Below are 26732 nucleotides of genomic sequence, written 5' to 3'. Positions count from 1 at the left end.
CTCTAGATGTGGTCTCACCAAAGCCCTGTACAATTGTAGCCTGACTTCTTTATTCCTGCATTCCAATTCCCATAGCAATAAAGGCAAATATGCCATTTGTTTTCCTAATTGCTTAACTTTATGTTAACTTTATGTTCCTTGTACGAATATACACATGTTCCTTTGAACAACCACATTTACAAGTTTCACGCATTTCAGAAAATACTCTGCTTTTCTATTCTTATTACTAGGATGCATAATTTCCTACTTCCCCACTTATATTCCATTCACCATCTTGTTGCCCACTCCTTTAACCTGCCTATATCTCTTGCAGCCTCTTTTTGTCCTCACAGCTTGCATTTCCACCTAGCTTTGTGTCGTCAGCAAACTTAGATTTATTAATATCTATCTCTTTTGTCTAAATCATTAATATTGTAAATTGCTGAGACCCTGGCACTGACCCTGTGGCACTGCACTAGTCACAGCCTGCCAACTTGAAATGCCCCATTTCTCCCTCCTCTTTGCTTCCTGTCTGTAAACTAATCCTCTATCCATGCTGATAAATTACCTCCCTCCCCTGCAACTCCCCTTATCTTGTGCATGAATATTTTTGTGGCACCTTATTAAATGCCTTTTGGAAATCCAGGTGTACTACATTTACTAATTCTCCTTTAGCTACCCTACATTCTCAAAAAAAATTAATATATTTATCTAACATGATTTCTCTTTTGTAACACCATGTTGACTTTGTCTCAGTGTATTATGATTTTCCAAGTGCATTGTTAAGACATCCTTAATAATAGATTCCAGCATTTTCCCAATGATTATATGGCTACCTGGCCTGTAATTCCCTGCTTTCTCTCTCCCTACTTTCGTGAAGAGCGTTGTTACCTTTGCAAATGTTCAATCTGCTGGGACAGTTCCAGAATCTAAGGATTTTTTTAAAATCAGAAACAGCGTATCCACTATCTTGGTAGTTACAACTTTTAGAACCCTAGGATGTAGGCCATCAGGTCCTGGGAATTTTAATCCCTTAAAATACTAATAACATGATATTATATAATATTAATGACCTTAAGTTCCTCACTCTTATTAGCCCCTTGGTTACCCCCTATTTCTGGTTTGGAGTTTCTTAAGAATGGGCATTGACAGCTCTTTTGAATAAAGAGAACACTGCTTATAGCAGGGGAGAATAATTTAATGTGCGTGTGAATACTGGGCTGGGGTACAATAGTTTAGTGACCAAAGTCTAGGTCAACAGACATTTTACAATAAGTGCTGAAATAATATGATTCAATATAAGCAAAGTCACAATTGGTTACTGAACAATTGCAGCTACTGAAAAGTTATTCCCTTCCTCTGGAACTTTGATTATGAGGTTTTGTTTTTATCCCACAGTCTGCAAATCTATTGCATAAGAACAATATACCTTATTTTCAAACCAAAGTTGAAATTAATTGCCACTTCAGTTGTCAAGTCGCTGAAAATATTATTGATGCAGTGTTTTCATTTACTTTAGCCAAGATTGGATGTGGCGTTGACTTTAATATAGTGATAACGTTCTTATATCCATTTTTTTATGATACAGCACTTCACACCACTTTATATGTCTTTCATTTTTAATTTTTGTATGATGGGTAATCTTCAAAATTACCTGTTCAATCATACAGCTCAATATCTGTACATATTTTGAAGTAATATTTTCAAAAGTTTTTGTCCTTCCTTGCTTTCACCCCTTATTGACAGTTGTTTTTATCTTTGTTGCTTAAGGATACCAGTCACATTGTTTGTATTAATTATTTTTGATTCCTTAAGTGGAATCAAGCTAAAATTGGGAATGATCTAGCATCTTAAATCTCAAACCAGTTAACCTCATTTATGATTAGTCCAGCGCATTAGGGATACCATGAGGCATAACTTGCATGTCAACCTGGTAATAACAAGCAATGGGACTATGACAAAGGTAAGCCATCCTTCCTTGTCCTTCTCAACCTGTCTGCAGCCTTTAACAGGGTTGAGCACTCCACTCCATTGTCCCGCCAACGTCATCCAGCTGGTGAAACTGCGCTTAGCTGGTTCCATTCTTATCTATCCGGTTGTAGCCAGAGTATCACCTTAAATGGCTTCTCTTCCTGCCCAGGGGAAGTTGCCTCTGGTTTTTCCTAAGGATCTATCCTTGGCCTGCTCCTATTTTTCATCTGTGTGCTGCCCCTTGATGACATCATCCAAAAACATGGCACCAGTTTCCATATGTACACTGACAACACCCAACTCTGCTTCACCACCATCTCTCTCAACCCCTCCATTGTCTTTAAATTATCAGACTGATTGGCGAATCCAGTACTGCAGTGGTTCCCAATTTTTTGGGGGCATTTACCAACCTTTTACATATCCCTACAGGTAGTTTCTTTTTTAACTACCGCTCTAATCATCACACATTTTGGAAATGTTACAACCAAAAGGCTCTAATCGGGGCAAACAGTTTGACGCCATGCTGTATGATCATTGGATGCAAACACTGCACATACTTTTTTTTCTACACTTGCTATACTCTTATTGAAAATAATTTAAATACTTTAGCTACATTTTTTAACAATACGACAAAGAAGCTAACTAATTGCAAAAGTTTGACCAGCGTGTTGTGAAAACATTTGCTAGCCAATACATTAGATATATCGGTGAAGCCCCTTCTCCTTATAAAATAACTAAATCAGCAGCCCCTTTTCCCAATGCCTCCTCTCCTCTACACATTGGCTCAGCAGCCCCTCTTACCTATCCCCCTCCCCCAACCCACTCACTCAGCTGCCCATCTTTCCAGACTCCCTAACCCCACTCATTGCTTTGTAAACTGGAGAGACAGCTTAACCAGGCAGGTTGTGTCTGCGCAGCAGTTCACTGACCTGCATGTCAAGCAGCCGCCTCTCCCACCCGAACAGTATTTCATCCAGCAGCTGCTATTCTTGCACCACTGCCATGTCGATGCTCAGGCTCGTTGCTGACACTCATCTTCCTGTTGTTTGCTGCTCCTCCAATCTGAGGTTGTTTCTGTCCCATGCTTGCTGCTAATAGGCACAACTGTATCTCACCAGTGAGCCTGTTAGCAGCAAATGTGGAGAGAAACAACCTGTGATTGGAGGAGCAGTGAGCAGCGGGAGGTGAGTGGCGGCACATGAGCCTGAGTACTAAAGACACTTCAATTTTGGAATCGTTGGAGATCGGAAAAATATTCTCATCCCTGAAAATCTGCATTACACAATTAAGAGAAAAGTATCCCCTAGAGACATCTGCCTTACCTGCAGGGGTACATGTACTCCACTTTGGGAACCACTGCTGTATTGGATAAGCAGAAATTTCTTTCAACTAAATATAGGGAGGATTGATGCCATTGTCTTCTTTGGTGTCTGCCATAAACGTTGTTCCCTTGCCTCACTGGGGGAGGCAATGGCGTAGTGGCATTGTCGCTGGACTAGTAATCCAGAGACCCTGGGTTTGAATCCTGCCAAGGCAAATGGTGGAATTTGAATTCAATAAAAATCTGGAATTAGAAAGTCTAAAGATGACCATGGAATTAATGTCAATTGTGGAAAAACCCATCTGGTTCGCTAATCCCCTTTAGGGAAGGAAATCTGCAGTCCTTACCTGGTCTGACCTACATGTGACTCCAGATCCACAGCAATGTGGTTGACTGTTAAATGCTCCCTAAACTAGGGAACTCAGATGGGTAATAAATGTTGGCCTGGCCAGTGATGCCCACATCCCATGAACGAATTAAATAATTGCCTATCGCAGGCAAATGTCTGAGGTGGAAGCAAACTCTTCGCAACCTTGGTGTCAGATTTGACCCTGAGGTGAACTACATTCATGCGATCATGACACCTAATTTCACATCTACGACATTGCCTGGCTGCAGCCCTGCTCAGCTCATCTGCCATTGAAACCCTCATCTATGCCATTGTTACCAGTAGGCTCGACAATTCCAATGCACACCTGGCTGACTTTTTGTTCTATTCTCTGTAAACTTGAGATCATCCAAAACTCTGTTGCCCATGTCCTAACTTGAACCAATCTCCCTTCATCCTTCACCCCTGTGCTTGCTGAACTATATTAGTTCGTGGGACAGTAATGCCTCAACTTTACAATTCTGCTCTCTATTTTCAAGTTCCTCTGTTGTCTTGCCCTTCTCTATCTCTGTATCTGAGCTGTCCAATTCTGGCCTCTTGAGCATCCCTCATTTTTAATTGTTCCAACATTGTTGGCTATACATTCGGTTGCCAAGACCCTAAGCTCTGAAATTCCCTGCCTCAATATCTTTGCCCCCTACCTCTCTTTCCTCCCCTTAAGATACTTCTTAAAACCTACCTCTTTGACCAAGCTTTTGGTCAACTGCTCTAATAAGTCCTTATGAGGCTTGGTGTCAGATTTTGTTTGTTAATACTCTAATGAAGTGCCTTGGGATGCTATATGAATACATATGAATACATGAATAAAGATGCTATATGAATACAAGTTGTTGTTGAAGTGATCCAAGCACCACACTGGAAATAGTGACATCCTTGGGCAAAAGCAGCCATAATGGTCCAGATTTTGCAGTCAGTTGTGAATGAATGATACAGACTATCTGTGGGCTTTTGCATTACGATTTATGGTAATTTGAGCTGGAACAGTGCAGCATCCTCTGCAGGGAACCTGGAACCTCTATGAACACTTCTGTCTCCTCTGTTAGATTGAGGAATTCTTGCTGAAGCATACAGGGTCTAAACTAGGAAAACTCAAATTAGAATATTTAACTCAATGTAAAATTATGTACATAAAGCAAAATAGAGACAGGAAAAGAAATTAAGATTGAAAGATAAAAGAGACAAATATTTTTAAAAATATTATTTCTTAAAATCTTCAACAATGATTAAAATTTGAAGGAATGAGATTTGAACTTTTAAAAGATAATTTTCAGGGCCAGAGAGGTTGTTTTAAAGTAACTAACACTTGCTTAAATTTGAATGGACAGTTGCTATCCTTTTCTGGCATGTTTAATGGGTATCTATTGGGTAAGTACCCCAACTTCAAGCCATTGCATTTATTTGCATGCTGAGTCTCTCAGTGAGATATTGTTACTGTGAAGCTTCTAGAAGAGCAGAGAAACTTGGACTGCAGCTTCTTGATTTTTTTTGAACAGCACAAGTACAAATACTAGACGTTGCTGTTCAATTTACTTTGTATTAACAGTGAGCATTGATAGCTTCACCATTATTCTTAATGGAAAATCCAGGCCAATAGAATTTAAGTTAGCACTATCTGGGCAATTAGTTCATAGCAGTGACAGAAAACGATGGCCTCCAGTCTTCCTGATGTTCTGCTGAAAGGACTTAATTGTCATCTATGAATTCATGTTGGACAACAGTCTGACAAGATGAAGGGGTTGAGAGAAATGGTGGAGTGATGAGTATCATCAATGTATGTATGGAAGCTGACTATTTGCTTGCGCCTAGGGGCAGCATGCAGCTGAGAAAGAGGATGGGGTCAAGGAATACCAGAGTTAATATCGCTAGGCAAATCATTCTGCTCCTCTTGGTCTCTCAAAAACTTGCAGAAACATCTTTTGTGGCTGTTTTGTGAGCAACTTCATTAAGTCCCTTTGAGGTGCCATTTACTAGCGCACTTGAGACCTAATACCATTGCGCAGTCCCCTCCTTTTGCATTGGGATACTAAATATTGGACTCCTATCTGGATAGTCAAATTAGTTTATTTTAGGTGACAGTGCTGGCAATTATTTTGCAGGCTTACCTGAAAACCACATCATGTGGTCAAGAGGTAGAGATTTTTTTAGTTTACCGCTGGTGGTTCCTCCATTTCCCAACATAATCAGGGCAAAGTATAGTTTGAAAATGCCTTCATTTTCTCCTTTCCTCACGAGCCTCGCTCATGCTGGTATTTTTCTCCCTTTTACCTTTCTCCTCCTGTTACTTTTAATGCAACATGGAATTCTTCTCCTGCTTCAGTTAAACTTGATGCTTTTTTTTCATGACCCTTTTGAAACTGACTCACTTCTTTGGAATCATAGAAAATTTAAAACCAAAAGGTGACCATTCAGCTTATCATATCCATGTCAATCACAATTTCTCTCACACCAAATTTGGCATTCATTCTGAGGTCTAGGAAATAGAAGTGTATTCTGATGACTTTATCAAAACCCATTAATTATGTTAAAACCTTGTAATAATATCCCAGCTACCTGTTCTGCATCATCAGTATTTCAAGGACAACTGGACACTGCTGATGGAGTTTCTTTTCTTTATCTACCTCCTCCTATTCCTTCCTCCATTTCTATTTGCTTTTGTTCTATGTACTGTTTCAAGTCCTCAGTTTAATACCTGCATTGTACTGAGTCTTTTTTTTAATCCATTCATGGGATGTGGGCATCGATGGCTAGGCGAGCACATATTGCCCATCCCTAATTGCCCTTGAGAAGGTGAGTTGCCTTCTTGAACCAATGCAATGTGGCATTGAAGTTTCCTTTGCATAGGGAACCCTAGGTTTTGCTTCTTTATCTCACAATTTATAGATGTTTTCCAATTGAGCTGTACGCTAACAGGCAACACGAGGACACCTTTTTGTATTTCATTTTAAGCTATTATATCCATAATTAGAAATTGTTTGTAAGGGTTTTTGGAATGAGAAGTGAAGAATTCTTAAAATTTCTGCTTGGGTAAGAAAACATTGGCACAAAAGAATAACGTTCACATTGGACCTATTTATGTTACATCGATAATGATGTTGTTCCCAAACTAATTTGAATTTTGTCCGCATAATACAATAAATAGTTTATTGCAGCACATTCACATCTATCTGATATTTTGTTTCAACAAATCAATAAATAATTTAACAATTTTTGCTGTTTACATTAAATAAACATTAAGACTAATGTGTGCCACAAAATTTGTACATTTGTTTAGTGACTCCATGATTGTTAGTGACAGTGGCATTTTCTGTGCTCAATTATGAATAGTTCAGCTACTTTTCAGAATTTTGTTCACTGATTCCTTGACCTTGCTATTTGAATACTGAACAAATCCGATTTGAGATCATGGGCTGTATTTAATCCAGGTGACGGGGGTCTCATCCCAGCAACAGCATAGCTTCAAATCCATTAGGAAAGGCCCACCGTATTAAGTGCGCTATCAGGCAATTAAATGAACACTGGCAGGCCTTTCCTAGAATAAAGGACCCGGGGTTGGGGGGGGGGGGGGGGGGGGGGGGGTGCAGAAATTCTGACTCACCGCCTGAAAGCAGCCAGCCAATCAGAGGTTGGCAACTCTCCATTGTAGGCAGCAAGTGGTGTCAGCTACCAGTAGTGCACCCACCAGAGGTTCAGGTCAGTGAGGGACCCGAGGCCAAAGGTGAGTGAGGACTGGACGAATGTCACAGGGTGGGGATATGGGAGTGGGGATCAGAGATGAGCAGGGGCTGGTTTTCAGCAGGTGCTCCCCACTCCCTCTCTCCCACTTCCCATTGCTATGTTCCTTTATTCAGGCATTGAGTGCTTTTGACTGAGGGACTTCCCTATTTTTTGGGCTTCCTATGTGGTGATTCCCACACCCGTTGCAGGTTGAACACCAGCGCGGCGGGATGAGGTCCTTAAGTGGGCATTAATTGACCGCTTGAGAGCCTCAGTTAATGTTCGGGTTGGAAGACCATCCACGAGCCTTCCTGCCCTGGACTTAATTGAGTGGAGGCGGCACTCTCCCGCCTGATTAAATACCCACCCTGCCTCTAAACTCGCCACTGGGGGGTGGGGGGGGGGGGGGGGGGGGCTGCAATAAATGTTACATTTTGACAGCAATAAAAGTCAACAGGTGTGATTGTGTAAGAGTGGTAATACATGAATCTAGCTTTTTTTTAAGAAAAAGCTCCCTGAGAGATCCTGCATACATTTTAAATGTTGGGAGATTTAAAAAATTGCTATCCAAAAAAAATGAAATACCTTCCATTTTTCTGTTTAATTTCAGCAGACTGCACACCTGAAAGTTTAAATTAGTAATAATAATCTACCCTATATCTTGCTACTTATAAACTTTTTACCTTACATTAACCCATTAGTGAGGTGATAAAGTTACGTAGTACTATTTTTGTACTGTAAAATTGTTCATTTGTACAGATAATTATTTTGATGAATATTAGGCCAGATGTAGCATTTTAGAGACAATGTACCATAAACCCATGTCATTGCTTTCTCATGTTGCTCACGGGGGAAATGCTGGTGTAATCACTAGACTAGTAACTCAGAGACACAGGCTAATTTTCTGGGGATAAGGGTTCAAATCCCACCATGGCAGCTGGTGGAATTTAAATTTAAGTAAGAATCAGGACTTGGAAAACTAGTCATTACTGGTGACCATGAAACCATTGATGATGGTTGTAAAAACCCATCTGGATCATTATTCAGGAAAGAAATCTGTCATTCTTACCTGGTCTGGCCTACATGTGACTCTAGGCCCACAGCAATGTGGTTGACTCTTAACTGCCCTCCGCAATGGTAATTAGGGATGGACAACAAATGCTGGCCTTGCCAGCGACCCCCACTCCCCATGCCCATCCATTCACTTCCAGTGTTTCTAGTGTATCCCAAGTACTTGCTACCTGTCTGGATCAGAATAAAGATTGCGGGTGGATGGACTGACCACAGCACCCTGGTACAGAAGTCAGTTCAAGTACGGGGAGTGAAAAAGAGTATAGCAGTTATTGGGGCAGTATATTCAAGGAACAGATACTGTTCTGTCCAGCTATGATCAAGAGTTCAAAGGTTGTGTTGCCTGCATGATGCCAAGGTTAAAGCCATCTCCTTACAGCTGGAGACAAACTTGGAGGGGATGATCCACTTGTCACTCTCCAAGTAAGAACCAATCACATAGGCAGAACTTGGGAATGATGTTCTGCCGAGAGTTTGAGGAGTTAGGGTCTGAATTAAAAATCAGAACCTCAGAAGTAATCTCTGGATTGTTTCCTGAGCCACAGGCCAACTGGCACGGGGGTGAACAGATTAGAAGGTGAAATGAGTGGTGTAGGAGAGGCGTTTCGCTTCATGGGTCACTGGCACCAGAAAATATAGTCCAACCGTGGCTGGCAAAAGAATTTAAATATAGTAATCAAAAAGCAGAATACTGTGGATGCTGGGTATCTGAAATAAAAACAATGCTGAAATAAAAAGAAAATGCTGGAAATACTCAGCAGGTTATGGCAGCATCAGTGGAGAGAAACAGAGTTAGCATTTCAGGTCTGTGACCTTTCATCAAAACTGGGAACTGTTAGAAATTTAAGAGATTCTGAGCACGGAGTGGGTGGGACAAGGACAAAAGAAGATCTGTGACAGGGAGAGATTGAATGATGGAAGAGTTACTCTTCCAGGACCAAAGAGGATAAAAACAAAAAACTACAGATGCTGGAAATCCAAAACAAAAACAGAATTACCTGGAAAAACTCAGCAGGTCAGGCAGCATTGGTGGAGAAGAAAAGGGTTGACGATTCGAGTCCTCATGACCCTTCAACAGAACTGAGTGAATTTAAGGAGAGGGGTGAAATATAAGCTGGTTTAAGGTGGGGCGGGGAGAAGTGGGAGGGGGTGGTGCGGCTATAGGTAGTTGACAGGGCCCTCAGCCGTGTCTGGCCCATCTCCCGCGCGTCTGCCCTCATGTCTTCTCCTCCCTCCCAGAAACATGATAGGGTCCCCCTTGTCCTCACTTATCACCCCACCAGCCTCCGCATTCAAAGGATCATCCTCCGCCATTTCCGCCAACTCCAGCATGATGCCACCACCAAACACATCTTCCCTTCACACACACACACACACACACACACACACACACACATCCCCCCCCCACCGGCGGCATTCCATGGGGATTGTTCCCTCCGGGACACCCTGGTCCATTCCTCCATCACCCCCTACTCCTCAACCCCCACCTATGGCACCTCCCCATGCCCACGCAAAAGATGCAACACCTGCTCCTTCATTTCCTATCTCCTCACTGTCCAAGGGCCCAAACACTCCTTTCAAGTGAAGCAGCATTTCACTTGCATTTCCCCCAACTTAGTCTACTGCATTCGTTGCTCCCAATGCGGTGTCCTCTACATTGGAGAGACCAAACGTAAACTGGGTGACCACTTTGCAGAACACCTGCGGTCTGTCCGCAAGAAAGACCCAAACCTCCCTGTCGCTTGCCATTTTAACACTCCACCCTGCTCTCTTGCCCACATGTCTGTCCTTGGCTTGCTGCATTGTTCCAGTGAAGCCCAACGCAAACTGGAGGAACAGCACCTCATCTTCCGACTAGGCACTTTACAGCCTTCTCGACTGAATATTGAATTCAACAACTTTAGATCTTGAACTCCCTCCTCCATCCCCACCCCCTTTCTCTCTCTTCCCCCTTCCTTTTGTTTTTTCCAATAATTTATATAGATTTTTCTTTTCCCACCTATTTCCATTATTTTTAAATAATTTAAAATCTTTTATGCTCCCCCCACCCCCACTAGAGCTATACCTTGAGTGCCCTACCATCCATTCTTAATTAGCACATTCGTTTAGATAATATCACCACCTTCAAAGCCTGTGTTCTTTTGTCTGTGACATCTTTTGATTATCTGCTCCTATCACTGCTTGCTTGTCCCTACAACCACACTACCCCCCCCCCACCACTTATCTCCCCCAACTCAACTCCCCCCCCCCACCTTAAACCAGCTTATATTTCACCCCCCTCCTTAAATTCACTCAGTTCTGTTGAAGGATCATGAGGACTCGAAATGTCAACTCTTTTCGTCTCCACTGATGCTGCCAGACCTGCTGAGTCTTTCCAGGTAATTCTGTTTTTGCCAAGGAGGATAGAAATGGGGCAAAAAAGAAACAAAGACACAAAAGATGTGCCTACAGAAGGTCTGTTGCTGACTGAAAGAAAAAACAAAACAAGCAAAGAAAACAAAATGGAGCACAAATTATGGTCTGAAACTCTTGAAATCAATGCAGAGTCCAGAAGACTGTAAAGCGCCATTTGAAAGATGAGGTGCTGTTCCTCAAGCTCACATTAAGCTTCACTGGAACAGTGCAGTAGGCCAAGGACAGAAATATTGTCATGAAAGCAAGAACTAAGATGACAGGCCAACAGAAGCTCAGGATCATTCTTGCAGACTGAACAGAAATGTTCTGTAAAGCAGTCACCCAATTGGCATTTGGTTTCCCCAGTGTAGAGGAGATCACATTTTGGGCAGCAAATACAGCACACTAGATTGAAAGATGTACACATAAATCATGAAGACAACTAATCTGTCATTCAATCACTCGTGACTTCCACCCTATCACAGACCTTCCTTTTGCCCTTGTCCCATTCCATCCCTTGCTCAAAACCCATCACATATCTAACATTTCCCAGTTCTAATGAAAGGCCACAGACCTGAAACGTTGGATGGATTTTCCGGCCCCTCCTGCTGGCAGGATCTTCCGGTCCTGCAAAAGTTATTGAGGATTTGAATGGCTCATTGCATCTGCCAGAGGGAAATCCACCGCAATGGAGCCTGAAAATCCTGGCCATTAAATGTTTCTCTCCACAGATGCTGCCATAGTCTGCTGAGTATTTCCAGCATTTTCTGTTTTTATTACTGTTAGTCAAAGGAAAGGGCCAAAAATGTAACATATCCAAGTTTGCTGACAGTACAAAGTTAAGTGGGAAAGTAAATGGTGAGGAGGATGCAAAGAAGCTGAAGCCAAATGTAGACAAGTTTGATGAGTGGGCAAGAATATGGCAGCTGGAACACAAAATGGCAAGTTTGAAGTTATCCATTTTGGTAGGAAAAATAAAGGATTTTTTTTGAATGATGAGAGACTCGGGTTACTTATTGATGAATCACACAAAGTTAACATACAGGTATAGCAAGTAATTAGGCAAATAGTATGCAGTCTCCTCTACACTGGAGAGACCAAATGCAGACTGGGTGACCGCTTTGCAGAACGCCTTCGGTCTGTCCGCAAGCATGATCCAGACCTTCCTGTCGCTTGCCATTTCAACACACTGCTCTGCTCTCATGCCCACGTTTCCGCCCTTGGCCTGCTGCATTGTTCCAGTGAATTTGAACGCAAACTGGAGGAACAGCACCTCATCTTTCAATTAGGCACTTTACAGCCTTCCGGACTCAACATTAAGTTCAACATTAAGTTCAGATCATGAACTCTCTCCTCCATTCTCACCCCCTTTTTGATCCTTTTTTTCTAATAATTATTTTTTTTATATATATATTTTTCTTTTCCTACCTATTTCTATTGTTATTTTTAAAATTTATTTCCATCCATTGTTTTATCTCCACCTTTTGGCCTATTTCGATCCCTTCCCCCCACCCCACTAGGGCCATCTGTCACTTGCTCATCCTGCTTTCTACCCTTAATGTCACCATTAGCACGTCCTTTAGCTAATATCACCACTGTCAGTACCCATTTGACCTTTTGTTTATGACATCTTTGGCAATCACTCCTTTGCCTCTACCTATCACTGGCCCTCTATCCAGCTCCACCTGTCCCCCCAACACTTAAACAGCTTATATTTCACCACATTTCTTATTCCTCTTTAGTTCTGATGAAGACTCATACAGACTTGAAACGTTAACTCTGTCTTCCTTTCCATATAAATGCTATCAGCCCTGCTGAGTTTTTCCAGCAATTTTTGTTTTTGTTTCAGATTTCCAGCATCCACAGTATTTTGCTTTTATATAAATAGTATGTTTGCTTTTGTTATAAAGAGATTGGAGTACAGCATAAGCGTAAAGAAGTCTTACTATAATTATGCAATACAAGTATTGGTGAGGCCACACCCGAAGTACTGTGTGCAGTTTTGATCTCCTCACTTAAGGAAAGACATAATGAATCTAGAGGGGATGTAAGAAAGGTTGACTGGACTGGATTCTGGGATGATGGGACCTATGAGCAGTTGTTGAGTTTAAAAGAATGAAAGGTGATTTAATTGAAACATATAAAATGCTTGAGGGGCTTGGACATGGTATAAAATGATAAAATAGAATAATACAATAGTTATAGCATAGAAGGGGCCATTCAGACCACCCAGTCCATATCAGCTTTCTGCAAGAGCATCTCAATTAATCCTACTCTCCCTGCCCTTTCCCCATAGCCTTGCCATTTTTTTTCTTTAGCTGCTTATCCAATTCTCTTTTAAAAGCCATGATTGAACCTGCCTCCACCACCCTCTCAGGCAGTGCATTCCAGACCTTAATCACTAACTGTGAAACACAAGTTTTTCCTTATGTCGCTGTTATTTCTTTTGTCAATCGCTGTAAGTCGGTGTCCTCTGGTTCCAAACCCTCTGCCAACGGGAATACTTTCTCCTTATCTGTTCTGTTTAGACCCCTCGATCAAATCTCCTCTCCCCGAAGGAGAACAACTACAGTTTCTCTAATCAATCCAGGTAACTGAAGCCCCTGATCCATGGAATTGTTCTCACAAATCTTTTCTTCATACCCTCTAAAGCCTTTACTTCATCGGTCCTACCTCTTGCTACCCAGTTATGATGTAGATGTCAATAGAAGATTTTTGGATTCCTCTTCATGTTAGCTGCCATTTTCTTCTCATACTTTATTTTTGTCTCTCTTATTTCCTTTTTCATTTCTCCTCTGAACTTTCCATGTTCAGCCTGATTCCTGTTTGTATTGTCAACCTGTCATCTTTATATGCACCCTTTACTGCTTCATCTTACTCTATATCTCTTTTATCATCCAGCTCTGGCTTTTCTTACCCTACCTTTCCCCCTTGTGGGAATGCGCTTTGAATGTACCTGAACCAACTCCTCCTTAAAGGCAACCCATTGTTCTGTTGCCGTTTTCCCTGCTAATCTGCCATTCCAATTTACCTGGGACTGGTTTGCTCTCAACCCACTGAAATTGGCCCTTCTCCAACTAACTATTTTTTATCTAGATTGCTCCTTATCCTTTTCCATAACTAATCTAAAGATATAAAAATAGTTCTGTGGAAGGGTGATGAGGAATCGAAACATCAACTCTTTTCTTCACCGCCGATGCTGCCAGACCTGCTGAGTTTTTCCAGGTAATTCTGTTTTTGTTTTTGATATAAAAATAGTGTTCCCTAAATGTTCCCCTACTGACACCTGATCCATTTGACCCACCTCATTCCCCAGAAACAGATCCAGCAACGCCGCCTTCCTCTTTGAGTTGTAAAAGTGCTGATCAAGAAAATTCTCCTGAAGACACTTCAGAAATTCTTCCTCTCTGGCTTTTACGTAATTATTATCCCAATCTGTGTTAGAATAGTTATAGTCTCCCATTAGCGTTCTATAATACTTGCCTTTTTCTGTAATTCCTCTGCAAATTTGCTCCTCTACATCTTTCACACTAATTGGTAACATATGGAATATACCCTGGAGTATAATGGCACCTCTATTGTTTCTTAACCAGATTCTTAAATATATCTGTTCTTGACCCCTCCAGGAGATCCTCTCTCTCCAGCACTGTAATATTTTCCTTAACCAATACTGCCACCCGTCCTCGATTCTTTCCTTTCCTGTCTTTCCCGAGCACCTTCTATCCATGAATATTTAGCCCCCAATCCTGCTCTTTTTTGAGCCATATTGCCATTATCACCACAACATCGTATTCCATATATCTATATTTACATCTGCAGCTCCCCAACCCTCTTCATCATGCTGAGTGTATTTAAATTCTTGCACTGTAAACCTGAATTAGATCTTAGTTATTTCCTCTTACTCTGACTCCATGTAATGCCTTACTATTTCTTACTTTAGTACCATTTGTCTCTCCCAGTCATTTGTGCACCTTTTTTCTCCTTATTAATGTGACATTCTGGTTCCCATCCCCCTTTCAAGCTGGTTCAAACCCCCTCTCCCAGCGCTGACCAACTGCCCTGTGAGGACATTGGTCCCAGCCCTGTTGAGGTGCAACCTAACCAGTCTGTATAAGTCCCACCTCTCCCAGAACTGGTCCCAATGTCTCAGGGATTTAAAGCACTTCCTCCCACACAGTCTTTCCAGCTACTCATTCAACTATACTATCCTCCAATTTCTGTACTCACTAGCATGTGGCATCTGACTTAAACCAGAGATTGTTACCTTTGAGGTTCTGCTTAGTTTCTTTCCTTGCTTACTAAAATCTGCCTGCAGGACCTCATCCCTCTTTCTAGCTACCTTTTTGGGATTGATATGGATCAAAAACTATGGCTGTTCACCCTCCCCCCATCAGAATCTTATGTAGATGCTCAGTGACATCCTTGACCCTGACACGGGAAGGCAACATACCATCCTGGAATCATGCCTACAGCTGCAGAAATGCCTATCTGTTCCAATAACTATAGAACAGACAAGCTGTTCCAGTACAGCTACAACACTGGCATCTACCTGGCGATGTGGAAGATTGCCCAGGTATATCCTGTCCACAAAAAGCAGGACAAATCCAAACTGGCCAATTACTGCCTCATCAGTCTACTCTCAATCTCAGCAAATTGATGGAAGGGATCATCAACAGCGCTATCAAGCAACACTTACACAGCAATAACCACTGACACCCAGTTTGGGTTCCACCAGGGCCACTCACTCCTGACCTCATTACAGCCTTGGTCCAAATGTGGACAAAACAGATGAAATCAAGAGGTGAGGTGAGAGTGTCTTCCCTTGACATCAAGGCAACACTTGACTGGGTGTGGCATCAAGGCGCCTTTGCAAATCTGGAACCAATGGGAATCGGGGGGGAAAACTCTCCACTGCTTGGAATCTTACATTACACAGAGGAAGATGGTTGTAGTTGTTGGAGTTCAATCATCTCAGTCTCAGGACATCACTGCAGGAGTTCCTTAGGGTAGTGTCCTAGGCCCAACCATCTTCAGCTGCTTCATCAATGACTTTCCCTCCAATATGAGGTCAGAAGTGGGGATGTTTGCTGATGATTGCACAATGTTCAGCATCATTCGCAACTCCTCAGGTACTGAAGCAGCCCATGTCCAAATGCAGCAAGACCTGGACAATATTCAGGCTTGGGCTGAGTGGCAAGTAACATTCGCACCACACAAGTGCCAAGCAATGACCATCTTCAACAACACAGAATCTGATCATCTCCCCAGGACATTTAATGGCATTCCACCGCTGAATCCCCCACTATTAACATCCTGGGGGTTATTATTGATCAGAAAATGAACTGGACCCAGCCATTTAAATGCTGTGGCCACAAGAGCAGGTCGGAGACTGGGAATTCTGCAGAGAGTAGCTCACCTCCTGACTCCCCCAAAGTCTGTCTACCATCTACAAGGCACAAGCCAGGAGTGTGATGGAATACCCTCCACTTGCCTGGACAAGTTCAAATCCAACAACATTCAAGAAGTTCTACACCATCCAGTACAAAGCAGCATGCGTAACTGGCACCCCATCTACCACCTTCAACATTCACTCCCTGCACCACCAACGCACAGTGGCTGCATCTCCAAAATGCACTGCGGCAACTCACCAAGGCTCCTTTGTCAGTACCTTCCAAACTCGTGATCTCTACCTACTAGAAAGACGAGGGCAGCAGATGCATGGGAATACCACCATCTGCAAGTTCCCCTCTAGGCCACACACCATCCTGACTTGGAGCTGTATCACCATTCCTTCACTGTCACTAGATCAAAATCCTGGAACTCCCTTCCTACAGCACTGTGGGTGTTCCTACAACACACGGGTGCAGCTCACCACCACCTTCTCGAGGGCAATTAGGGGGTGGACAGTCAATGCTGGCCTAGCCAGCGATGTCTACACCTTATGAAAGAATAAAATTTTAAAATATTGCTTTTCAAAACATGCTCCACTCCAGCCCTCGACAGCTGAGTCACCTATGGTGCAGTGAACCTAGCTCTGGCTACACTCCCCAGAGAAATCATAGCCTCACCAGTATTTAGAACTGAATGCTAGTTGGAGAGTGAGGTGAAGAGCTGGCATGGACTTGATGGGTGAATGGTCATCTCCTGTGTCATTAATCGTTTTATGATTCATCGCTATATGAACTTGGGACTCCTGCACTTCATGCTTGTTCCTCCTTGACTGTTTGGCAATCACCCGTTCCTCTCTGCCGGCACACCGTTAAGCTGCAGGGTGACTACATGGTATTGACTTGCCCTCAGCATCATGAATGCACTGTAGGAGCTTGAACTAGTCCCAATGACTCTTCCTGCACATGTGCTTGTCCAGGCACAACAAGCATCCAAGAGTTTCCAGATTATACAGGATGAGCATTCTACCAGTTTCCCTGCCATAACTTTATTTGTTACTCTGTAAAAAAATCGCTGCTCTCGATGATAGAACCCTCAACAAATGGTTCAGAACATGTTCTCTCCATCCACCTCTCAACTCAAACAGTGCCAGTTAGTCTGCTGAGTACCCATGATCCAATGCTGTGCTCCACTACAGAGGTGAAAGACCAGTTCAATGAAAAGCTTGACACTGCTGTCAGCAGAATCCCCAAGTCGGAACATCTTTACCTACTTGGGGATTTTAACGCAAGAGTGGGTGTTGCCCTGAGCCATGGCCCTCCTGTATCAGACATCATGGAGTGTGAAAAGATAAATGAGAACAGGCATAGACTACTTAAGCTTTGCTGCTACCATGAGCTTTGTGTAACTTTGTTTCATTGCTCATGGCTTCACCTTCTGAGATGCGCCATAATGTGTCCTTTCTCCTGACAAAGTTCACATTGTTTCCATGTATTAGTCCATGTTCCTGGTTAGACAGTTGGTTTGCTTTGGTTAGCCTTGTCAAAAACAACATTGCTGACTTCTGGGTGTCCTTCTGGCTTTTGAATGTTAGTGGCTGCAAATTATAGACCTAGAGGAAATTCTCTGTCATAATGCTTTTTACCCTTCGGACCCAGCATTTCCTTTGTTTCTTCTTTAAAATCAGGCCTTGCACTGTCACCAGGGTGTTGAATTTTTAACTCAGTCTTTGGATCGCACTGTTCAGATTCTACCTTATGATCTCCATTCTCTTTCAGAGCTATAGGTTCTTTAATGTCCATATTAAAAAGCCTCAGCTAGCCAACCAAAAACCTCGTGTCTCTTACATAAAAAAAAACGTGTCCGGCCCATCTCCCACGCATCCGCCCTCACGCCTTCTCTTCCCTCCCAGAAACATGATAGGGTCCCCCTTGTCCTCACTTATCACCCCACCAGCCTCCGCATTCAAAGGATCATCCTCCGCCATTTCCGCCAACTCCAGCATGATGCTACCACCAAACACATCTTCCCTTCACCCCCCCTGGCGGCATTCCGTAGGGATCGTTCCCTCTGGGACACCCTGGTCCACTCCTCCATCACTCCCTACTCCTCAACCCCTACCTATGGCACCTCCCCATGCCCACGCAAAAGATGCAACACCTGCTCCTTCATTTCCTATCTCCTCACTGTCCAAGGGCCCAAACACTCCTTTCAAGTGAAGCAGCATTTCACTTGCATTTCCCCCAACTTAGTCTACTGCGTTTGTAGCTCCCAATGCGGTGTCCTCTACATTGGAGAGACCAAACGTAAACTGGGTGACCACTTTGCAGAACACCTGCGGTCTGTCCGCAAGAAAGACCCAAACCTCCCTGTCGCTTGCCATTTTAACACTCCACCCTGCTCTCTTGCCCACATGTCTGTCCTTGGCTTGTTGCATTGTTCCAGTGAAGCCCAACGCAAACTGGAGGAACAGCACCTCATCTTCCGACTAGGCACTTTACAGCCTTCCAGACTGAATATTGAATTCAACAACTTTAGATCTTGAACTCCCTCCTCCATCCTCACCCCCCTTTCTGTCTCTTCCCCCTTCCTTTTGTTTTTTTCCAATAATTTATATAGATTTTTCTTTTCCCACCTATTTCCATTATTTTTAAATCTTGTATGCCCTGTTAGTCTTTCCACCCCACCCCCACTAGAGCTGTACCTTGAATGCCCTACCATCCATTCTTAATTAGCACATTCGTTTAGATAATATCACCACCTTCAACACCTCTTTGTTCCTTTGTCTGTGACATCTTTTGATTATCTGCTCCTATCACTGCTTGCTTGTCCCTACAACCACTTCTCTCCCCCCACCCCACCCCCACCTTAAACCAGCTTATATTTCACCCCTCTCCTTAAATTCACTCAGTTCTGTTGAAGGGTCATGAGGACTCAAAACGTCAACTCTTTTCTTCTCCGCCGATGCTGCCAGACCTGCTATGTTTTTCCAGGTAATTCTGTTTTTGTTTTGAACCTCGTGTGTCTTTCCTGTTTAAATACAGGATTATGGTTCTGTTTTGCTTCTTTAAGAATCTTGTTGAGATTATGTCGATGTCTGATAATCAGCTCTCGCATTCTTTTACATTCTTTCTGTTTCCCTTTTTCGCACATAGCACAAGTTTTGTCCAATACCTTCCGAGCCAGAACCACAGCATCTTCATTTTGAAGTTTTATTTTCTGCTCTAGGACACGAAACTGTCCTCATAGTCCACATCAGTTAGAACCAAGTCATTTTGGTTTAAAGCATTGTCTGTCTCTCTTTCTTTCTCCAATAGGCTGCTGTATTCTGTTCTGACACCTGTGGCTTAGGGTCTGCAGACAAATTTAATTGAGACAGATCCAGTTCGTTTCTAGCTGGTTTTAACTCTTTGCTGTCAATCTGAGATTTTACTGTCTCTTTCCTCTAAGAAGTCTGAGCTTTTGATTGTTTGGACACATCTTCAGTTGAAACAGCACTTTCTACAGTAGGATTACAAATAGTCCCTGATTCCTAAGATCTGTCCACTATCCCTGCACATGGCAGCAGTTTATTTCTTGCGAGGTCATTCCCTATTGTGAAATCAACAGTATTAATAGTAAATTTTGACATCACTCCAACAATAACAGACTCATTGACTAAAGCACTGTTTAAATTCACTCTTCACAATGGAACAGATAAACAATTTTCATCAATGCCCTGTATTAATATACTTTTATTTAGCAAAATCTCTGGAGAGAAATTCATGTCTTTAGCTAACCTCAGGGATGGAGCCAACGCTATATGTCAAAGGGTACAATCTTTTTGGCCCCTTTATCAGACACAAACAGAGTTAGTTCACCCTGAAATATAAAATCCCATAATCTTTTATGTTTTGATTTACGTCCACTATAAGTACATTAGATGATGTCAGTTTGTCACAAGCTTCGCTCACTGGTACCACATTTTCTGGAACAACAGTAGACATGCCTACAAAAGCTGCCGGCTTAGCTTTCAACTTCCAGCAGCCTGCCTTCATAAAGGAACACATTTGTCTCCTTGAATCATTTTTATTTCCCACATTATCTCTTTCACTACTCTGAGAAGTATCTGTCTTCTTTTCTGCTATCCCCCTCTTTGTGATTAGTGTTCTGTTTACTATCATTTCATCTTATCTTTCCAGTTTCTGTATGGGTTTACAAACAATGGTTTGCTAACACCTATGCGTTTGTGGGATGATTCATAACTATTAGCCAAAACTGCTGCTTCCCTTATTTTAGAAACTTTGTGATCTTCTAGGTGGGTCTTGATTCCTAAAGGAATACTGTTTTTAAATTCCTCCATGAAACAGCACGTTCTTAAGGTTTTCAAAATCTTGATCAAGCTTCATCGCCCTATGCCAGCAATGACACACCATTTCTTTTCCTCTAGTAAATTCCACAAGAGTCTGTTTCTGTTTCTTCCTCAGATTTCTAAACTTTTGCCCGTAAGCTTCTGGGACTAACACACATATGAAGTGCAGCAGTCTTAACTGTATCATAATCTGCAGACTATTCGTTTGAAAGTGTTGAATAAACCTCTGCTTTTCTTACCAAAACACTTTGTAATAGAATTGTAGAAATCTCTAGCCATTGGCATACCTAAAAATGAGGTATCAACCTGATGAAGTTACAATACAGGACTACTTGCATGCCAAGCAGCATGTGATCCACAACCAACGGTTCAGATCTTACCTCTGCAATCCTGCCACATCCAGTTGCGAGTGGTGGTGGACAATTAAGCAACTAACTGGAAGAGGAAGTTTCACAAATATCCCCATCTTCAATGATGGGGGAGCTCGTCACATCAGTGTAAAAGACAAGGCTAAAGCATTTGCAACAATTTTCAGCCAGAAGTACGGAGTGGATGATCCATCTCGACCTCCTCTGGAGGTCTCCAGAATCACAGATGCCACTCTTCAGCCATTTCGATTCACTTCACATAATATCAAGAAACAGCTGAAGGCACTGGATACAGCCAAGATATGGGCCCTGACAACATTCCAGCAATAGTACTGAAAACTTGTGTTTCAGAACTTGCTCCTAGCCAAGCTGTTCCAGTACAGCTACAATACTGGCAATGTGGAAAATTGCCCGGGTACATCCTGTTCACGAAAAGTGGACAAATTCAAACTGGCCAATTACCGCCCCACCAGTCTACTCTCGATCACAGCAAAGTGATGGAAGGCGCAGTTGACATTGCTATCAAGCAACACTTACTCAGCAATAACCTGCTCACTGATGTTCAGTTTGAGTTCTGCTAGGGCCACTCAGCTCCTAACTTCATTACAGCCTTGGTCCAAATATGGTCCAAAGAGCTGAAATTAAGAGCTGAGGTGAGAGTGACTGACCTTGACATCAAGGCAACACTGGTTGGAGTCATACCTGGCACAAAGGAAGAAAGTTGTGGTTGTTGGAGTTCAATCATCTCAGTCCTGGGACATTGTGCAAGAGTTCCTCAGGGTAGTGTCCTAGGCCCAACCATCTTCAGCTGTTTCAATGACTTTCCCACCATCGTAAGGTCAGAAGTGGAGATGTTTGCAGAAAATTGTACAATGTACAGCACCATTCATGGCTCAGATACTAAAGCTGTCATGTCCATATGCTGCAAGACCTGGGCAATATTGAAGCTTGTGCTGATAAGTGGCAAGTAACACTCACATCACACACATGCCAGACAATGACCATTTCCAACAAGAGAGAATCTACCCATCTCCACATGATGTTCACTGGCATTACCTTCACTGAATCTCCCACAATCACTGTCCTGGGAGTTACCATTGACCAGAAGTTGAACTGGATCAGTCATATAAATCAAAAACAAAAATACCTGGAAAAAGTCAGCAGGTCTGGCAGCATCTGTGGAAGGGAGCACAGTTAATGTTTCGAGTCCGCATGACTCTTCAACAGAACATAAATACTGTGGCTACAAGAGCAGGTCAGAGGCTTGGAATTCTGTGGAGAGTAACTTACCACCTGATTCTCCAAAGCCTGTCCACCATCTACAAGGCCCAAGTCAGGAGGGTGATGGAATACTGTCCACTTGCCTGGATAAGTGCAGCTCCAACAACACTCAAGAAGCTCTACACCATCCAGGACAAAGCAACCCATTTGATTGGCACCCCATGCACAAACATTCATTCACTCCACCACCGATGCATAGTGGCAGCAGTGTGTACCATCTACAAGATACACTGCAGCAACTCACCAAGGCTCCTTTGAGAGTGCCTTCCAAACCCACGACCTATATTAACTAAAAGGACAAAGGCCGCAGATGCATGGGAACACCACCACCTGGAAGTTCTCCCCACCCAAGTCACACGCCATCCTGACTTGGAACTACATCACCATTCCTTCATTGTCACTGGGTCAAAATCCTGGAACTCACTTCCTAACAGCAATGTGGGTGCACCTACAACATAGTGACTGCAGCGGTTAAGAAGGCAGTTCACCAACTCCTTTTCAAGGGCAATTAGGGATGAGTAATAAATGCTGGACTAGCCAGCAATACCCACATCCCATGAGCAAATTTTTAAAAATTGTTAGATAGTATCAGTTTTCTCAAATTATATAAAATGCTTTTCAACTCCTTCCTCACTGAATTTAGGAACTAGGCAAATATTCCTTAGCAAATCAAAACCTGCATTTAAATCTGAATCATCTGCTACTCCCCCAACAGTTCAAGTAATCAAAACCTTTATCCAGTTCAAATTTCCCGACTTCCCTCTCTTTCTTTTTTTCTTCCCTTTGGAATTCTAATTCAAGTTTTCACATTTGCCTTTTCCTTTTTGCTCTTTTTCAAGTTCAACCTTTTGGTTTTCTCTGTCACTTTCAAGTTAAGTTTTTTTCATTTACTTTTCCAATTCAAATTGCTTCATCTGCAACTGAATCCTAGCTAACTCCATCTGTGGTTTATCTGGATTCACCTGGGTCTTTACAGTAGTTACCCACAAGTTAGAAGAAGTTTTAATTCTTCTAACTTTTTCTGGGTAACTATTTGTGTAACACAGCCAGAACCATCCAAAGTTTGCTACTTAAATCACATTTTCGGATGGTTCACAGCATAGGGCAATTGCCCAGAGGAGGTTTGTACTTCTGGGCAATTGCTATGCAAACCCTGACCTATGAAGTTCCAAGAAGGATTCCAAAGCACATCTTTGGGCACTCGTCGCAATCCAATCCTGGGGAGCTCAAAAGTTATGGCCCAATGTTCATTTAAATTCTGGCCAAACCCAGTGTACCTGTCTCAACCCGTAGATTTGAAATCCTGGATGAGCCTCCAATTTGTTATTATCCTGCAAACACCAATAACTTTTTAAAAGATTCAGTTAATAGCTGAAAGAATGACATAGCAAGATTTCACATTTTAAGACTTTTACCATAACAAAAGTTCAAAAGTGCTACTGACCAAATATTGTAGGTAATTTATACTGTTACCCACATTTCCCTTTTTTCTTTTAGCGCAACCAAAAACACACTTCACAGACATACTTAAACTGTCTGTGAGTTTCTGTGCTCAAAGCCCCTCTCCATGGCAGTGGGAATCACATGGGCCTTGTATCCAGGTGAAAATGCTTATTGGTTATCTTTGAGACCTCAACTTTCTTTTATCTTGGAAGCAAATAGACAGTTTAAAGCACAACTATTTATAAACTAACATTTTCAACAGGGACTTTGGAGAGTCTATCCATATACACAAAGGCTGCTGCCATTGCCTCCAAGTGTAAACACCTTGTTCCTAGTAAAACAATTTGGGCCCCCTTTAATCTCTCACAATCAAACCATCGAGGCTTCCTGTCGGGCAGACTTCAGAACAGGTCACATGATCCTCTTCATTTTACCTTAAATTAAAGACACTTCCAAAAAGTAACAATTTTATAAACTTTATAATAGTGATAATTTTTGACTATAGAATATTTTACTCTTTTTATGTTCCTTGACGATTTGATTTCTTAGGTTTTTTTTTGCTTTGATTTTTTTTGATTTGTCTTCAATCTTTTTGTATTCTCCCTTATCATGTTCTTCCTCACTATCCACATACCTAACATATGCCCCTTCTCCCCCTCAATTTTTCCCTTATGTCTTTATTCATCTGTTACTTCTCATTGATATTTAGTTCTTGATTTTTTAGCAGAATATATTTTCCTGGACTCTGTTGAAAATTCTTTTAAATGTTTCCCATTGCTCCCTTACATAATTGTTTGCCAATATTTTTGTCCATTTTATTTTCCCAACTTCAGCCCCTTCAAGATTGGCCTTTCTCCAATTGATTGCCCTGGTTTTTGTCATGCTTACACTTTAAAATAATGGTTGAGATAAACAGTATGTGCTATGGACACTATTGTCTAGATGTTCCCTTACTTTTATTGCTTTAGTCTGCTCTGGTTCATTCCCCATTCACAGATCCAGCTTTGAATCTTCCCTTGTCAGTGTCCTTGCATACTGGATCAGAAAAAGGTGTCCTGTACATAGGTGATGGTAGCATTGTGGTAATGTACAGCACCAGTAATCCATAAACCCAGACTAATAATACTCTGGACATATAATTCAAATTCCACCATGGCAGCTGGAGGAATTTAAATTCAATTAATTAATAAATATGGAATTAAAAAGCTATTCTGATTAATAGTGAAACTACTGGATAGGTGTAAAAACTGATGTGGTTCACTAAAATTCTCCAGTGGAAGAAATCCTTACCCAATCTGGCCTATGTGTGACTTCAGATCCACAGCAATTGGTTAATTCTTAACTGCCCTCTGAAATGGCCTAACATGGCACTCAGCTCTAGGCCGATCACCACCATTTGTTCAAGGGCAATTAGGAATGGGCAATAAATGCTGGCCTCACCAGCAACGCTAACATCCCAAGAACAAATAAAGAAAAGCATGTTGTGGATCTCCATTCCTTTATTCCCTTTACCTATCTCTACTTGCCAATTAGTTGAAATTGAGTGTTGATATCCCCATGATTATTATTCTTTTTTTTACTTATTTCCATAATTTGTTTGCATATTTCTTCCTCGACCTCCCTTCCACTATTAAGCATCCTGTAGTCTACACCTATTAGTGTGATTGATCCTTTGTAATCTTTTATCTTTATCCACATGGATTCTATTTCTGTCTTACTGATAACTGCAACACTTTTTTCTGTTGCCATTATGTTATCTCTATTAAGTACAACTACTCCACCTCCCCTTTTCACCTCTTCTATCTTTCTAAATAATATTCCACCCTGTAATGTTTAATTCCTAGTCCTGATTTTTCTGTAGTCATGTCCCTCCCAGATCCAGTTCCTTGTAATGTATTATTACTTCTACTGTCTCTATTTTATAACCAGCACTGTGCATTGCTGTACAGTTTAACCTATTTTTAGTAGCAGTTCCTTTCACTTTTCTTTTTACACCTCCTTACATAACTGTTAATTCACTAGCAATGTCCTTCCTTACTTTTGCCTGTCCTATGCTGTCCTTTCCTGTTTCATTTATATCGAAGCTTTTTTCCATTTCTTGTAGATTCTTATACCTAACCCCAAGCCCATCTTAAAATATCTGCTGCCCCCCTATTTACCCTTTTCACTAGTCCATGAGTTCCATTTCCATATGGGTGGAGCCCATTCCATCAGTGCAGTTCTGTCCTATTTCTGTACTGATGCCAGTGTCCCATGAAAAGGAAGCTCTCAAGGGATGAGTGATGGATCTAGAACTTTGCCTGATGAACATAGTGAAAAAAAAGAGCAGAATTTTGCCATCAGCAAGCAGGAGGCGGGGCCTGCTCGCCGACGCATAAAATGACACAGGATGATGTCGGGTGGAACCCCCGATGTCATCCCGCCCCATTTAAATTTTCAGGCAGGCGAGGGCGCAGCAAAATCAGCTGCGGGCTCGCTGACCTGTCAACGGCCAATTGAGGCCATTGACAGGATCATTTAAACAATTAAAGGACCTGCCCGTCCAACCTTAAGGTTGGCGGGTCGGCCAAGAGCCCTGGCGGCAAATAGAAAAAACCAGCGGGATGAGGTTTCATGCAGGGTTTTAAAAAGTTTAATAAAATTTTAGTGTCACATGAGGGGGACACGTCAGGGAATTTTTTTTTCTATTTTTAATCTTTTTCAAAGCGGAAGTGATCTTCCTGAGGCTGCACACTGCCTCATGGAGATGTGCGCTCTTTTGTGCGCATAGCGCTTCCCGCTGGACGCCACTCTGGGCGGGCCTTAATTGGCCCGCCCACGTAAAATGGTGGTGCAGCCCGCTTCTCCGGCTCTCTGCCCGCCGGAGATTGGGTCGGGCCTGCCTGCCTGATAGGCAGAAAATTCCGCCTATAGGACCAAACGAAGACCCTTCAACAGATGGCTACTGTTCTTGTTGGTGTTTCCACAAGATTAACCCTCACCCTTAGGCAGGAAATCAGTGATTTAAAAAAAACATATGAACTGTGTAACAGTTGCATAGTCTAATTCTTCATTAAAGTATTC

At 42.2% G+C, this 26732-nt stretch overlaps 1 protein-coding gene across 3 annotated transcripts in view; it reads left to right on the top strand.

Annotated features, from left to right (window-relative positions):
- LOC121289122 (ERI1 exoribonuclease 3-like) overlaps window positions 1-26732 on the top strand; it is a 453717-nt gene that overhangs the window by 12637 nt on the left and 414348 nt on the right. The gene's annotated exons all lie outside the window — the stretch shown is intronic.

Source organism: Carcharodon carcharias, chromosome 16 (genome assembly GCF_017639515.1).
Source record: "Carcharodon carcharias isolate sCarCar2 chromosome 16, sCarCar2.pri, whole genome shotgun sequence".
In the NCBI taxonomy this organism is placed as follows: Eukaryota; Metazoa; Chordata; class Chondrichthyes; order Lamniformes; family Lamnidae; genus Carcharodon; species Carcharodon carcharias.
The sequence above is the reverse complement of the archived record's forward strand: the minus strand, read 5'-3'. Positions and strand labels throughout refer to the sequence as shown.